The sequence below is a fragment of the Aulonocara stuartgranti genome (genome assembly GCF_965226115.1).
Source record: "Aulonocara stuartgranti genome assembly, chromosome: 1".
In the NCBI taxonomy this organism is placed as follows: domain Eukaryota; kingdom Metazoa; phylum Chordata; class Actinopteri; order Cichliformes; family Cichlidae; genus Aulonocara; species Aulonocara stuartgranti.
Genome location: NC_138939.1, coordinates 30,249,190 through 30,257,731, shown reverse-complemented (window position 1 = coordinate 30,257,731; position 8,542 = coordinate 30,249,190). Strand labels below are relative to the sequence as shown.

The window sequence follows — 8,542 nt, the reverse complement described above, 5'->3', positions numbered from 1 at the left end:
GGGGCCACTAGAGACTATAAAAAGCTGAGCAACCCGTCACCATTTTGAGACATGTGCCTGACCCTCTGGTAGCATCTCTCCCGTCCGGACGTTGTAATGCTCTGACTGTTGAATTGTATGGAAATAAATGATTGTTGATTGAGCATTGATACACCGAGTATTGTCCTTCCTTCAGCCCAAAGATTCAAAGAACTGCGTTTTTTCAACAACTTGGTGCCGTGTGACCCGGATCTTTGGTGTGCTGAGGAGGTGCAGATTTGACCTTTGGTGAGATCGTGAGGCGAGGTGAACAGAGGACCGGTCCAAAAATAAAAAGGTAAGCACAGCCTGTTGTATTACAAATACCAAATGTGCATATTGGGCTTTCCAAATTAATCTGTTCGCTGAGTCACATGTATTTTCACAGTAAATTTGTCGGTGTCTGGTTTTTGGCGCAAGATACTAACAACATAAGTTGAGGCTGAATTCCAGTGTGTTAAATAAACTGCTTCTACCGAGATACTAATAACATACTACGTTGGACTAGTTGCAGCCACTTTACCTTCCACATTTAATTTTGTCTAATACTGGCTTCTGTAGCAATAATACATTAGAATTTATTCTGAAGACGCGGCCATTAGTCCAGTACATTGAAGTCGAGGTTTGTTTATTTTGTTTATGGTGTCAGTGACGTCCTGGCTTTTGCCGGCTATGAAATAGAAGTTGATTTAAGGAAAAGCAGATGCTGGCTTCACGGTGCAGTTGAACGCTGGCAACGCGAGAGCGAAACACGTCCGTAGGTTTGGTTTATGATACGGCGTGTTCCGGTGGTGCGGCCGTGAAGTGCAGTAGTGGTTGGTGCTAGTTTTAGTACATTTGATAGAGGTTTTGACGGTGGTTTGTGGCGTCAGTCGAGTATAAAGGGCTGCGGCCATAATACAAAGTAAAAATTTAAGTACATAGCAACACCTGGTTTATGATGTCAGGTATAACTTCGGGGATGCAAGCATCACTTTTATGATGCGACTTTGCCCCGTGGTGGCGGTCATAATCGCAGAGAAAGGGGTATTTTGGTCTATGGTGCAGTGTGCTTTAAGAAGATCTAATAGTTGAGCTCAGAGGTTTCTGTGTAAAATTCCCGCTGAGGAAAAGTGTTGGGTGTGAGTGTGAAAGCGCGCTCTGGGTGAGAGAGAGTGTGTGAAGCTGCGAGGCGCGCTCTGGGTGCTGTCTTGTGGGTAAAGCGCGCACTGAGTGAGAGTGTGAGTGAGGCGCGCTCTGAGTGTGTTTTTTGTGTGGAGTGTGAAGCGTGAACACAGTGACAGTGACGGTTGATGTGTTTGATTAGGAGGACATTAGAGCAAATACACATTTTAGGATCAAAGGTTGATGCCTAGTGTACCTGTGGAACATTTGCCTGTGGAGTAGCGACCCTCCTGTCCGTGGACGCGTGGCCAGGACCGGCGTTGTCTGGGTGCTGAGGTGGTGACTTGGGGAGGTGAGGGCCCCCGCATAGCCACGGAAATAACACTGGAACGGCCGTGTAATCACGGGTTCACATTTATTTCCGGACTAGAACAAGACACATTTTGCGAACAAACGTTGAGTCTAGATTAGTAAAGAAATATAAAAAGGTTGAATTCCTCGTTTCAGTGGTTGAAATTGTTGTGTGCCTGTCCCCTGACGAGTGTGAAATTAAAATAAAGAGGGAATTTGGAGCCACATAGAGATAGACGGGCATAATTGGGTGTATTACTCTGTGGTGTAATAAAAATAAAAAGGAGAGATAGTAAGAGGTGTGCAGTGGAGAATTATGGAGGAGTACAGAGAGGAATGTGTTGGGAGACTGGCGTACAGTTTACGCTGTCAAGGTAGGCGTGTTGCCTGCTTATCTGTTTAACAGTGATGAAAATGAAATTAAATAAATCTCTTAGTGTGTTAATACAGGAAGCTGCGGACCTGGACCAACTGCCCCCACAAGCACAGCGGCCGAAGCAAAATTATAGGTAATGGGAACCACACCCAGCACGAATCAGCAGCTGTGAAAAAGACAGCAGCGAGGAGAGAATTAGAGGAGAAATTAAGAGAAGTTTTAACACATAAAATTGGGGCCAACGGACTTGTGGAGGTTGGGAAGGCGTCCGGAGCATCACAACAAAAGGTGAAACAAAAACACACACAAGCAGAGAAATCTGAGAGAAAGGCTCCTTTTAAGGTAACGCCTAGTTTGAGAAAAGATAAAATTAACCTGCTTTTATACAAATGCACATACACGCAATGAAGAAACAGCTTACACTCATGAACACGTGAAGATTTTCCAGCAAGGTTAAAGAAAAATTAACATACTTAAATGATGAAGTCTATACATTACTGACAAAGAAACCCTCTGGGTTGCAGGACAACAATTTAACTAAAAAAAAAAAAAAGAACACTGGTCTAACCAACCAGGCAAGACACAACAAATTTAGTGGTTAAAAGATTCAAATTGTGACATGTTTTCTGTTGATTGATTAATAAAAGTGATTACTGAATGAAAGAAAGTTCCTTTTTTGGGCTTTTAAACATGATCTTAAGAATTTTAACATATACCGGTGTTGTCCTGTCAACTTGGTGGGTTAGGAGTTGATTATATCGGGAGACAAAAAACAAAAAAAGGGGGAGAGAAGGCTGACACAGGGCCTGGCCCCATTGTCTCCCCTCTGAATAACACAGCCAACACAACAACATTTTCCTGTTCGTTTGTTTTTGTTTTTTGTTTGTTTTTGTTTTGTTTTGTTTTTGTTTTTTCTATACATATTTAATTACAGGCTGCTTTGCCGGCCCTGAAAGCCGAGGCTGACTGGACTCCTGCTCTCCCCCATACGTGACACTGACCAAATGCTGCAACAGCTGGACCCACAACAACGACCTGAGAATGTCAACAGACCTGCAGGAATGTGATCTCATGCAGCCGAGACGGAGAGCACTAAACCTAAGGCCCGTTTCACTACACGGGGGAAAAATTCCCAGACTGCGTCAGCTGACAGAGCTGTGACGAGACGCCCGCCAAGCCCGAATGAAAAGTAAGGCCGAGCGAAAGAATGCTGACCTTGATAACTTTGCATTCACACTGTGCAGGACAGTGATGGACCAACACGGATGATCGGGTGGCGAAAAAGGGCGTGACCGAGACAAGAGGAGTAACTGAGGACAGAAGGCACCTCAGAATGGACAAAAACACAGAAGAAGATGCAGGTTTCACCTGCGGTGAACATCGACACTGGAGAAAGGACTGCCCCAATTGGGGTCAGAACCAGGATGGACTGAATTTTGAGCAGCAGCAGCAGCAATGGTCGCAAACAAACTGAAAAGGAGGGGGGGCAGGACCCCAGGGCATGCTTCAGGCCGTGGTTTACCCAGAACACCAGAACAGGAAAGTGATGAACACACACACACACACACACACACACACACACGTCTCCAAACACACAGATTCAGAATGAAGTGAAATACACACATGAACACGTGCACTCGTTGAGTGAGGGAGAAATCACACACACACACACACACACGGGAATGTTGATTCACTGAGAAGTGATGCACACACATACACATGCACACGCTTGTGCAATGAAGAGTGATCCACACGCACACACACATACACGCTGATGCAATGAAGAATGCTTTGCTTATGCTGATATGCAAAATGCTGCACACAAACATCCCAATGCATAATTTTTATGAGGAGCCATTGATTACCATTAAATACTTAGAATGTGTTATATGTCACCCAGAGGGCATTTATGTAGATTTTAGGAATAAGGTCTAAAAAAGTTTGGTTATGAAAACAATGTCTGTGCGTGATGTCTGTTTATGGCTCAAGGCCTTGACTGAATTCTTTGCTGTGCTTCACACAGCCCTGATGAGGAACAGTGGCACAGAGTGAAAAATGATGAATTAATAGTGTAAGTTTAGGTTGGAGTACGGCATTTTCTGTGATTGAGTTTTAATTCAAGGAGGAACAAAAGGTGTTACGGCACCTGAGGTTCTCATTCCCACACAATATTGTCCCGGCAGGAAGCAAAATGTTCCTGTGAATTTCTGGTTGATTGTTTGGTTTTGTTTAGCGCTAGCTTGATTTTATCAGTGAGCTTTGGCTTGTGTTCTTTCTCGTAAGCGAGAGAGGGATAGTTTTATGCTTGGACATGTCTGCAACGGGCCCTAGTTTGTGTTATTTTAGTAGTATTTTGTTGGTTATGTCTGTTTTCGTTTTTGTTACAGTGCACTGGAGAAAAACATCTGAGAGGTGTGATCCACCGGTGGTGATATGTTGATATTTTGTGAGTTCATGATTTAACAATCAGCTCTTTAAACAAGGCCTGAAAGATTGAAATTTAAAGCGCTATAAAATATTATTACTGTAAACAGTTGCAAAGTGTGCTTCTCCATGATTGTAATTGGCTTGGGAGAAATTCACTTATAGGGAACACTGATCTAAAAGGATTGCACCGAGTCAATCCGGCCCAAAAAACAACAAGGAATTGTTTTCCTTTAAAATGATGACGTCAACTTGCTGGTGATGGATGCTCGAATAGGTTGCGCGTGAGACTCCATTATCAGCAACATCTGGTATGAATGTGTATGGAGGTATGCATGCGAATGGACTGTGATGGACTGACGACTAAAAGTTTTGACTGACTTGATACTGAGACAATGACTGCACCCACTTTAGGATTAGTAAATGCCAATAAACAATTCATAAACAATTCACCCAGCCGACAAGAGAAGGGTGGATGCTTCGCTTTGTTTTGTTTTGTTTTTTCAGGAGCAGGAGGATAAGAGAGACTGGAGGAGGAGACTCTAGCTTCACATAAGTATGAACTGCAGACTTAACACTGTGGTTGCTGATTTTGAGTTACCGATGTTTGCATTAAGAAAACTGTGCTATATTAGCTGTGTTTTGAGTAAGGTATCATGTTATATTATTGGGAATGCCAAATGCTACAGTGGAGAAGACTTTTGATACCACTCATGACTGGAATATGTTACTATTAACCACAGCAGGCCACTGTAAAAAAGTCAATTAAATTTTATAGAGGAAAATCGCCAAAATTGAACAATACCTATGAATGACTGGCCACATTCAGAATAGAGATATGCAATAATAAACATTGGTCCACGTGATTTAGGTTCTCACTTGAAATAGTAAGTTATTAAATGTAGAATATAATCGACAGGGACATTTTCAGGATCGAAGATCCTCAGGGATGACAAGGCTGGAGCAACGGTACTCGAGAGAAGAATTTCTGATACTTTCTGAGATATGATGTCACTAACCTTCTCTTTTAATTGTCTAGCTCCAATGAATTGACACATGGGAGTGTGTCAAAAAGGGGGAGTTGAGTCCGAACATCAAACAATGGTTTTATGAACATCTTATGACGTTATTTCTGTGTTTAATAATTTAGCTATGGTAAAACTTAAGCTTATAATGTGTTAGACTTAGAAAGGGTTCACTAATTTTTGATTTCTTTTACACACACATAGATTATGATTAGAATAGGTTCTGAACATAATATTTTAAACCAAATTTGAATCATTAGAAGAACAATGGATAACAATATTAGATTATCAAGGCTAGGGAGAGAGGTGTTTTGGTTTTCTGTCTCTTGCAGAGAAAGGAACAGACACCAGACGGGGACCCGGAGATGTGAGGACCCTTCACAGCAGGGACAGATGTAGGGACTGCCAGACAGCAACTGGGGTCAAGTGTCATGACGTTTGGGCTCCTGGAGAAGATGGATCCCACAAACACAGCAATAACCATGAAGGGGTTGGCGAAAACCAGGAACACCAGACCAACGAGGTTCAAGAGGCTCTTGGCAAAAAGGGGGACACGCCGGTGACCCCAAAATACACAGATCTTTGTTTGAAATCGGGGCAGAATAATCCCCAGAAGTGTGCAATGACTAAAGGGTGGTCTAACCCCGGAGGTCGAAGAAAGAAGCTGAGAATCACCCAACTGGAAGACACTGGTAGCTGCAGCAATAAAAATAAAGGTTAAAAGCTCCTTAGACAGAGGTTCTAGTCTAAGTACATTTGAAAGGTATAAGGGGGCATTAAAATGGGAGTGGAAAACTGGAGCACCAAAATAAAGCTGTGGGAGAATTGGGGAGTGATGGGAGAGTCATCTGTAACTGCTGTTATGGTTGTAAATCTAACTTTGCTTGCATCTGAACTGCATGAACACAGAGGTCATCCCACATATGGTCCACCCGTTAAAGGGGGACAGAGGGCCTCAGGATCAAGAAAACCTGGACCTTGCAACCCTGGAGTGCATGTTGTAAGTGATCTCTTTCAGAGATCAAAAGGGGGAATTATTAAATTATTCTGTTATTATATGTTACCTTATATATGTAATCAAAGTAGTTGAATTAGAATACTGCTGTAGATCACATTATACCCTTTAATATAGAGTGTGTGAGCTGTATGTAGTTTAGTTCTCATTATACTTTTGAGTTAACAGAACATATTCACATATTAGTTCATTAGATAAATGTGCATCACTCTGTATCCTTGATCTGCTGGGAATGTGTTACACTGTTTTCTTGACATGCTTAATTGTTGAATCATGAAGAGAAGGTTGTAAGCAGGAGACTCTGTGTCTAAAGACAGGGGAGATAGATAGACCACATTCCACACCCCCACCTTACAGAAAGCAGAGAAACAACTGCCGAGGTCATAACTTAGGCGCTGTAACAGAGAAAAAATGTGATGTTTTGGCTTTTACGACTAGCTGGGGGCCACTAGAGACTATAAAAAGCTGAGCAACCCGTCACCATTTTGAGACATGTGCCTGACCCTCTGGTAGCATCTCTCCCGTCCGGACGTTGTAATGCTCTGACTGTTGAATTGTATGGAAATAAATGATTGTTGATTGAGCATTTATACACCGAGTATTGTCCTTCCTTCAGCCCAAAGATTCAAAGAACTGCGTTTTTTCAACAGCGCTGAGCCTCAGCACCCAATACTTGGACATGTTTTCTTTATTAAATAATGAACCAGACCCCAAAAGGTAAACAGCTGTTATTGCTAGGCAACGGGAGCAGCATTTGGTGATGCAGCACCTGACATTCCTGACCATGTGGGCGGAGCATGCATGGAATGGAATGTTTAGTAGAACTGTGCAACACAAGCACTTAGTTACAGCATTGTTCATTGTATCCAGACACAGCTAGAGACACATCTACAGCAGCATCTCTGTGCAGGACAAACGACAGTTGACGAAGAAAACATCAAAAACTTCACTTCACTCCTCTACAAAACGTTGGTTCCTTTGTTTAAAAGGCCAAAATGAATCAAGGGAGAACGAGAAGAGGATCGGCGAGTGCTTCACCTCACAATTCAGTACAGCTGATTAACCTGCAAGAAGAATTTGAAATGATACAGGCTGAAAATGTCAAATTAAAAGAAGAGGCAGAAAAATCAAGAGGAGAAGCTAAAAATTCAAAGTTTGAAACTGAAGTAGCATTGCAGGAATTACTGCATGTGGGTCTCAAACTTAAAGGAGAGAAAATGGGAAAACAACAGGCAGAAAATGAGAATGAAAACATGAAGAAAGAACTGTTGGAAGCTCAAAAAGCATTGGAGGAAGAGAAAAGCACAGCACAAGAAGCCAAAAATAAATATCTAACTGCAATGAAGGAGGCAGGAAATGTGATTCAGGAATTACAGGAGGTGCAGGAAGCTTTTGAAGAGGGAAAAAGGAAAATGCAGTTGGCAACACAAGAAGCTGCAAATGTAATGGCTGAAGCTGAAAAACTAAGAAAGGAATTACTGCATGTAAAGCAACAACTTCAAGAGGAGAAAAAACGTAAACATGAGGCAGAAAATGAGATTGAAAATATGAAGAAAGAATTGTTGGAAGCTCAAAAAGTGTTGGAGAAAGAGAAAATTAAAATACAGGAAGCAAAGAAAGAAATGGAAGATACAAAGAGTTACACTCAAAACATGAAGAAGGAACTGATGAAAGTGCAAGAAGAACTTGCAGAAGAGAAAATTGAGGTGAAGGCATTCATGAAAGAAATGACTGGCTCTGTGGTGACCAAGAAAGACTGCAAAGACGCACTTAAAGAAATACAAAAGCACAAAAAGGAAGCTAAAGAGCTCCTCAAACACAAAGTGAAACTCGCCAAACAGCAGCTGAAAGAAAAATTTAAAGATGCCGAGGAGCAGCTCAACAAAACCTTAAAAGAACTGAAGGCAAAAGAAAAGCAAGCCGAGGACAGGAGGGGATTCTGGAGCAGACTGCTGAGAAAGAACTGATCCAGCAGCATCGAGTTTGAGGAGATCAATAGTTTCTTCCTCCTCTCTCCACCTTTCTTTCACCCCATCCTTCTTCTTGGGACGTTTGTTTGTCTTTTAAAAACTAATCTAAATACATGTACTGAAATACACAAATAAAATTGCCATAACTTGACCTCATGTTGCCTGCTTCTTTTCTTGTGTCTGTGGATGTAAAACAGTAACACACTTTCTGCTCTGTGTCTTTAATTGTAAATAAATGCAATATGTTTTCATTTTAAAA

General features: G+C 41.9%; 1 long non-coding RNA gene across 1 annotated transcript; it reads left to right on the top strand.

The window, feature by feature from the left end:
* Positions 1-326: 326 nt before the first annotated feature.
* Positions 327-6,903, top strand: LOC309702212. The gene is made up of 2 exons (XR_014275397.1): positions 327-1,132; positions 1,238-6,903. It is a non-coding gene; the product is annotated as an uncharacterized lncRNA (long non-coding RNA).
* The last annotated feature ends 1,639 nt before the right edge of the window (positions 6,904-8,542 follow it).